The sequence below is a fragment of the Podarcis muralis genome, chromosome 17 (assembly GCF_964188315.1).
Source record: "Podarcis muralis chromosome 17, rPodMur119.hap1.1, whole genome shotgun sequence".
Lineage (NCBI taxonomy): Eukaryota > Metazoa > Chordata > Lepidosauria > Squamata > Lacertidae > Podarcis > Podarcis muralis.
The window spans coordinates 13,741,351-13,750,146 of record NC_135671.1 but is presented as its reverse complement, the minus strand read 5'-3'; the positions used below and the strand labels follow the sequence as shown (position 1 = coordinate 13,750,146).

The 8,796-nt window shown below is 41.9% G+C and overlaps 1 pseudogene; it reads right to left on the bottom strand.

The window, feature by feature from the left end:
* Positions 1–2,329: 2,329 nt before the first annotated feature.
* Positions 2,330–8,538, bottom strand: LOC114588037 (piwi-like protein 4 pseudogene; annotated as a pseudogene).
* Positions 8,539–8,796: the final 258 nt, after the last annotated feature.

Here is an 8,796-nt window from a genome sequence, read left to right as displayed (position 1 = left end):
TTTGAAAGTACAATTAGAGAAATAAATTAAGAATACAGCAACCCACATCTGACTACGATTTGACTCACAAATTATTACCTCTGCTGACTTGTCATTATACTTGGAGAAATGTCAGGTGAAGAGGCCAAATGGGCCTAATGCTGTTTCAGTTCAGGGTTTAAAAGCAACATAAAATGTCAAAGTATGATGGGGAAATCCTGGGCTTTTTGCTACAAGTCCCTTGGTTTGAGGCTTAGTGGTATCAAGATATGCCAAGCACAAAAGGTCTTCACATATTTAGGCAGTGCTTCATCCATTCGAACTTGTGGTTACATAAATAATTTTTCTTATTATGCTTCTGTTTATCCTCAGTTTCTCTAATTTTCTCCAGAAACTTCAGTCCCTCTTCTTTCTCCTCCTCTATTTTAATGTGAATTGTCATCTTCTTGGGGCAGGGAATTCTCTTTTTTGACTTAAGGCATTGTGTAAAATGCCATGTATGAAAAAGAAAATGACAAAAAATATTTCACCCTAAGCAGAAATAACTTGTGTTTGCATTTACGGCAAGAAATGTCCAGCCATCTCTCATACAGGTGTATGAATAAGAATAAATACATAAATAACCATGAATTATAGTGGGCAAAGAAATGCCTGTACAATATATTTATATAACAATTTGTCACATGATTCAGCACAACAATTAGGGAGGGTGTACAGTGGTACCTTGGGTTACAGATGCTTTAGGTTACAGACGCTTCAGGTTACAGACTCCACTAACTCAGAAATAGCACCTCTGGTTAAGAATTTTGCTTCAGGGTGAGAACAGAAATCGTGCTCCGGTGGTGCAGCAGCAGCAGCGGGAGGCCCCATTAGCTAAAGTGGTGCTTCAGGTTAAGAACAGTTTCAGGTTAAGAATGGACCTCCAGAATGAATTAAGTTCTTAACCTGAGGTACCACTGTAATATATTTATTTTTGAGTCATATCACATATCACATTTGTAGGTGTATACCCAAGCTGTTTTAAAAGGTACATCTTAAAAAAGTGTGAGTGTCACACACAAACTTGCAATCACAGACCCTCCAAGTGCCCCTATTTCCCAGGGACACCCCTGATTTAGAGAACACATCCTGGTTCCTGATTTGATCCTGGAATGTCCCACTTTTCCTTAGGATATCCCTATTTTCATTGGAGAAATGTTGGAGGGTATGGAGTTATCCGACCCCCGAGCCGTCTGAAGGTAATCCTATATAGAGGAGTTGTTTAATGTTTAATGTTGGAAGCTGCCCAGAGTGGCTGGGGCAACCCAGTAAGGTGTGTGGGGTATAAATAGTAAAATTATCATTATGGAATGTTAGAGTATTTCAATGTTAGAGGGTATGCAATCACTTTGATTGAACAAGTAATTATTTGTGGTTGACTGCAGTTTCCTGTTGTCAGCGCACTCATTTGGCAGACCTGGGCTTCTGTTTAATGTGTGAAATTGTGCTTCGACTGGGTGCTGCATTGCTTCAACACGGAGAGAAGGAACACACAAAGAGAAAACCTTTGCAAAGCCCTCCCTCTCACTCACTCAATTCCCAATGGTCAGTGGCGTAGAGATTTTCCACTGTCCGACCTTGTCTAAGTCCCAATCTCTTTATTTATTTTGCATTCATCACAGCAGACAAGTCTTGGAAAGCTCTTATGATATGATCATTTTTCATTGTTTGCAATAATAAACGGCAAATATTAATCTGGTCATAAGATAAATATTTTTGAAGGGTCTCAGCTGAGCTGCTAACAGGACCTCCACGTGTAATGAAAATGTTCTTGAACAGCGCCATGTGTTTGGTTTTAACTGCCTTGTCTGCTCGACCCGAAACCTGGGACATTTTGTGTAAGTGGCCCCCTCCCCGTTTTTCCTGATGACAATCATCAGATGCAACCAAGGCCGCTAGGGAGGGACATGTGCTAACCTTCTCTAAACACAGGGAGTTTGATTCCATATTACATTTGTTTAACCTCTGGCATTCAGTGACACGCTCGTTTGGCTGAGCAAAGCATGGAATCTTCAAAGATAGCTTTATGACTTGGATCTTCTGCTCACGTGAATTGGCCCTTCTTTGGGCTAACAGTGACCTTCATGTGGCATGTCTGTATGTAGGTGTGGGCGTTTGTGCAAATTTTCCCAGCTGTGCTGCATTTGATATTGTCAAATGGTAATTATGGTAATTTATGGACCTAATAGGTATCTAAAGCCATTTGCACATAATAAAATATGTATTTTACCCGTGATATTTTAGGGAGCAGGCTACCAGACGGGGCCCATCACTTACATCACAGTGTTAGCAGTTGCCACCTCGACACTGTTCACAAATAGAAAAGTTTGTCGGCGAGTGCCAGGCTTGGCTCTCTGTGGATGCTCTGGCCCACCAAGAAAGTCAACTTGTTGGCATACTGGCATGGTGCTGGCACTCTGATTAGGCCAGGCCAGTTGCAGTACAGGTGGCACATCTTATATGTAAGATGCTGTATATGGTCTGGCTTGAATCCATTATCATCATATACCACATTGTAGTATGTGGGATTGACAGTGCCCTGGTAGGCAAGTTGGCTACTTAAGAAGAAGTTGTACCATTCAGGTTGAGTAGCCTCCGTGTCAATAACTGTCCCAATGGGAGGGTTTTGCAAACTTCTGTTGAGAAATGATGAAGGCATTTCTTCCTGACCACAACCACCGATAGTTTGGCTCTTCTGCAGCCACCATTGCACTCATCGGGGGCACTTAATATCTGTGGGACTTCAAAGTTCACCACCATCTTCACGTGTCCATCTCCAACGCTGTTATGGTACACTATTAGGCGTGCAGGCAGCTGCCCATTACATGCTTGCAATTTACTTACAACATCTTTCATGCAGACCTTTGAACAAACTGCGATGTTTGGTCCTGAATTTTGCAGCGTGCAACGAGAATACCGCCTAGTCAGTTGGAAATTAGAGCTGGCCACAAACCCAATAACCGAGATTCCTTTGGTCAAAGGATCTTTGTTGACATCAATGTGAACCACCATGACAGATTTCAGTGGTATCTCAACTGCCCACAGTGCCCCTCCAAGCCTAAAGTATTAAAGCCTGGCGTCTGCTTCCCAAAACTTCTGCCTGCCTTATGGAGGGGGCACGATGCTCCGACAGGGTCCAAGACCCCTCCTTCCCAAAGCCCACCTGGCTTTGGGAAGGAGGAAGCAGGCCTGGTGCTTCTTCCCCAAAGCCTGGGAAGCTTCTGCCCAGCTTAGGCAATGGAGAAGAAAGCAATAGGAAGGTAAAGGGAAATGATAGATGTGCATCACTGAACACTCATGCAGTGAAAAGAGCAACTCAGACTGCAAAACAAATGAGCAACAGAAAATATGAAATGCTGGGATGCGATAAATACAAATTATTATCAAACAGCTCCTTCCAGAATTTATATGAAACACAGATGCATTCAGCATTTCCTCTGGGTATTTCCACTCCCGTGTTAAGCACTGGGCTTAATCCAACCTGCCTCCCCTTTGTACCTGTTGCAATCAAACCACAAAGTAGCAGGAAAAGCCTATTAGGCAGCTTCAAACAGCAGTCAGGGAGGACTTATCAGCTTCTGTGTAATGATAGTCTGGCAGTATCGTATTCCAAACTTCTCAATGAACCATGACACCAAAACATAAACAAGGTCGAACAATCGGTTTAAGCTCTTTGCGCAGTCATGCAGCAATGCATCCTTGCCTGAAATGGCTGGTATCCATATTCTAGCTGAGGGATTGTCAACACGGTGCTCATGGGCACCAGGTTGGTGGCTCCTGTATATTTTGTGGAGAGGTGAAAGAATATGATTTTTTAAAATAAAACACCACAGCAACTGCACAAACTTCCTTCACCTAGAAGCTGCCCAGAGTGACTAGGGAAACCCAGCCAGATGAGAGGTGTATAAATTGTTGTTGTTGTTGAATAAGATGTCCCTATTTTCATCGGAGAAATGTGGGAAGGTGTGCCATCTTGATTTGAATCAAGTGTGCAGGAGCTTCCCCCAATTCCCCAATTAACATGCATTGGCAATGGTTACATGTAACCCCAAGCCGGAGGTTCCCTTGTTGTTTCAAACACAAGGTAACAGGGGGCAGTAGACAGGCATATGCTACCCTGCAGCCTGATTCTTAATATGCAGTTAACTTTACATCTGCACAGGCCACAATCTCCCTGGAAGCAATGTAGGAAGTTTCTTCTTCCCTCGAGGCAGAACATTCTGCTAAGAGGAACCACCAAGTTAAAGCTACGGCTGTCAGGAGGCATAGCCACAATATTTTCCATCTGCCTCATCTGTAAGCAACTGTCCTTAAAACAAAAAAGGAAACAAACAGATTTATAGAGGACTAATAAAAACGATTGCATTATGCATTCTCTCACTCCATCTTGAATCAGCAGTTCCAGAAGGTCCTCTGGGAGGAGAGTAAATAACAGCATACTCACAATGTTCCTTTTTCTCTCTCCCTGAGCTTGGCAAAACCAATGCATATAAACACAAATTAGAAGGGAAATAGAAAACAAATCTAATGCATGGTAGCCAGGCAAACTCTGGTGTGGAATGATAGCCTGAAGTGTGACAGCAACAGATGCACATTTAGACATCTGTGGTGAGGATCATCTGCATACTTATCACCCTGTTACGTGCTTGTGCAAATGTACAAACACAGAGAACATGATACAAACTCTACTAAACACATCTACTTGAAATGCATTATTTTTCTGGTTACAGATAGGTAGCCGTGTTGGTCTGCCATAGTCAAAACAAAAAAAAATCCTTCCAGTAGCACCTTATTTTTCTGGTTGTTTTTGGTGCAGTGTGTGCCTTTGCTGATGAGACTGAATTAAGTATCTCGTGATACATAGCACATGTGAACACAGAAGAAAAATGCACCCACTTTAAACATGTGAATCAATGTGAAGAGGGTGAATAATCTGCTTCAACAACAATTAGACTTGGAATCAACAGGTACCTCTCAGCAATATGTTGTTCAGTGTCTCCCAAGATATTATAATTCAGACCTGCACACCTTGTGGCATACCAAACTGACCAAACAGGTTCCTAGAGTCCTCCCACCTCCTTCCCAAAGCCTAATTAGTTCTTTCCCAGGTTTGGGAAGGAAATGGGATATAGACCCTGTCAGCAGGTGACTGTAATCTGTTGAGAACTACCTGGACAAGAGCTTTCCCCACAGTACTCAGAAGGGAAATTCCATGGAAGTTGTTACAGTCAGATCTTTAGATATCTAAAGAGCATTATCATTTCCCACACTTCCTTCCCTTTTGCAGGCCAAATAGGCTCAACACTTTAAACTGTCCCTGATTGCAGATGGGTGAATCTGTCAGTTCTGCTTTCCCCCAGCTTCTTATTTTTCCAAACTTAAGTTCAGTCTTCTACATTTCCACATGAATTTGAGATTTCCTTTTTTAAAGCCCTCATTAAAAACCACCAGCATCTTAATGCAAATTTCTCCTGATATACACATTTGTATGCCATTTTGTATAATATAGACTTCCCCCCCAAAGCTGTTTTATTGAAAATAATGCACCTTGTATGTTATTTTCACTAGTATTGACATTTTTAATTGATATTTTACTCCGGAATATGCATTTTTTTTACACATCACTTGACTTTAGAACTCTACTGCAAAATTCAGAAAAGTGTGAATTTCAATGGATGGCTGTGTTTCAGTTCTTGCACTGTTTTAAAATGTTTGAATTAGTTCAGTTCACCTTTAGGTGTGAACTGAATTGAATTTCTCCTCTCTCCATATTCCTTATCAACATAAACCATAACGGACAGTGTGCTGCCTTTGGATTCTCTGAAAATCCAAGACATAGACATCTTAAGATACCACAATTATGATCCTGGAAAACACCTACATAACTGTGACCTCAACAAACAACAACTACTTATTTATAATCCAAGACACAACAAGCCTGCAGTTAAATACCATCCTTCTCATTGTTAAGATGCTCAGAGCACTATTAAATTGAGATGCTAGCTAGAGGCTTGCATTAGTGTTTAGATTAGAAGGGGGAAATAATAAGCGTCAGGATAATTACTGCCTATAATAATAGAAGTGGAACCTGAATCTTAATCGCTATGGCATGACTTCACTGACAAAGCATCCACACAAGCCCACAATCAGCAAAATAAAGACATTAATTAGTTATTGGCCCACTACAGTTAATCTTGTGGTTCTTTTGAAAAATGATTGGATTTTAAAATTCCAGGAGTGTCTTGGCTGATGCAAGTCAGCAATGCTTCAGTGAGAGCCTTTTGTTTTATATTTACCAAAGATCTTGGCTCTGTTTAATTAAAAAGAACAAAGAAGTGAGAAGAGAATCATACTGGGATTCAAGATGCCATCTGTTTGTAAAATAGCTGAGAGTAGAGTTGTTTTCCCAGTTAAGAACTGCATTTGTGAACTGGCAAATATATATATATATATAGAGAGAGAGAGAGAGAGAGAGAGTTCTACTCATTCAATGCATTCTGTTTAAACCTGGTTTATGCACACTGTAAATTAATTCATGTGGTTTTAAACTGATCAGAAGGATGGCATCCACTGTTAACCACTATTACGGAATCTACAGTAAAGTGAAACAAATATTATTGTGGTGGCAAAGTTTTACAACTGGGATATTTGTCAATGGAAGGAAATGCTAAAAAATGAAAATCTGATAGATTTTAGCATCGTCCCTATCTGCCTGCGGACTGTCTTGCCAGAGGGGTGCATGCTCTGGTTATCTCCCACTTGGACTACCACAATGCGCTCTATGTGGGGCTACCTTTGAAGGTGAACCGGAAACTACAACTAATCCAGAATGCGGCAGCTAGACTGGGAGCGGCCGCTGAGACCACATAACACCGGTCTTGAAAGACCTACACTGGTTCCCAGTACATTTCCGAGCACAATTCAAAGTGGTGGTACTGACCTTTAAAGGTCTAAACGGCCTCAAAGGCCCAGTAGACCTGAAGGAGCATCTCTACCTCCATCGTTCTGCCCGGAAACTGAGGTCCAGCGCCAAGGGCCTTCTGGTGGTTCCCTCAATGCGAGAAGCCAAGTTACAGGGAACCAGGTAGAGGGCCTTCTCGGTAGTGGCACCTGCCCTGTGGAATGCTCTCCCACCAGATGTCAAAGAGAAAAACAACTACCAGACTTTTAGAAGACATCTGAAGGCAGCCTTGTTTAGGGAAGCTTTCAATGTTTAACAGACTATTTTATTTTAATATTCTGTTGGAAGCAGCCCAGAGTAGCTGGGGAAACCCAGCCAGTTGGGTGGGGTATAAATAATAAATTATTATTATTATTATTATTATTATTATTATTATTATTATTATTATTTGAAGGTATGCCAATCAGACTAGGAAGCGAATAAGCAGCCAAGAGGGTGAGTGGGAATAGACTGTCAGAAGGCCAAAAATACCTGTTATATCAGATAATCTGAATTATTATTATTATTATTATTATTATTATTATTAATCAATCACCTTCTACACAATCATCTCAAAGCAATGTATAATAAAATATGATAAATGTTAGATATATTTAAAACCAAATTAATACAAATACATAATAAATATTCACGGAAATACAAAATAAGCACCTATTTGTCCTGCTGGGAAAGCCTATCAGAACAAAACTTGTCTTCAGTTGTTTTTTGAAATTGCAGCTAATGGGTGCCTGTTGTGTATTAGCAGGAATGCTGTTCCACAGAACAGGGGCAACCACATGAAAAGCCCTGCTCCCAGTGACTGCAGAGTGGGTTTCTCAGATCAGCTGTGGCCATAAATCCCTCATTGTGCATCAGCGCCAAACTAAACTGGATAGCTGAGGTTTGTATGGTCTTAGGCCTAAGCAACGCATTCACTGCACAATCAGAAACTTTATTGGACTAAGGGAGCAATCCTAAACCAGCATAATTTCCCCCAGTTTAAGTTAAGAACCATAAGGTATGTCAGATCCAAATTCTGTTCAAGAGCAGAGGAAAAGCAGGCTGAGATACCCTAAGCCAGCAGAGAGAAAACAATAGAGTTTGACACCACCCCAAGTTCCACAAGACGTGGGTGGCGCTGTGGGTTAAACCACAGAGCCTAGGGCTTGCCGATCAGAAGGTTGGCGGTTCGAATCCCCGTGACGGGGTGAGCTCCCATTGCTTGGTCCCTGCTCCTGCCAACCCAGCAGTTCGAAAGCACGTCAAAGTGCAAGTAGATAAATAGGTAGCATTGCGGCAGGAAGGTAAACTGCATTTCTGTGCGCTGCTCTGGTTCGTCAGACGCGGCTTAGTCATGCTGGCCACATGCCCCGGAAGCTGTATGCCAGCTCCCTTGGCCAATAAAACAAGATGAGTGCCACAACCCCAGAGTCGGCCACGACTGGACCTAATGGTCAGGGGTCCCTTTACCTTAAGTTCCACAAGGCTGCCAGGTCAACATAATCAAGCTGAACCGAGTTAGGATCCAGCATAAGCCCACCCACCAGTCCTGCCTCCACAACATATTGAGCAACATTCATATTGAGCAACTCCGACAAGCTCTGCACTATCACACAAGTGGATGATAACAAAAGCAGCAGAGCGATCAGGTGTTTCAGCCCAATTTACAGCATCTCAGAACGTGACTGGAAGTATTTAAAGAGGCACATTAAAGTGTTGGTACAGACACAGAAGTATCATTAAAATTTCTCAAATGCCACAGGATCAAAGGCCTTGTGGATGACTGCAAGTGATTTATTAGGCAGCAGAGCTATTTTAATCAATGTACTCCATTGGGA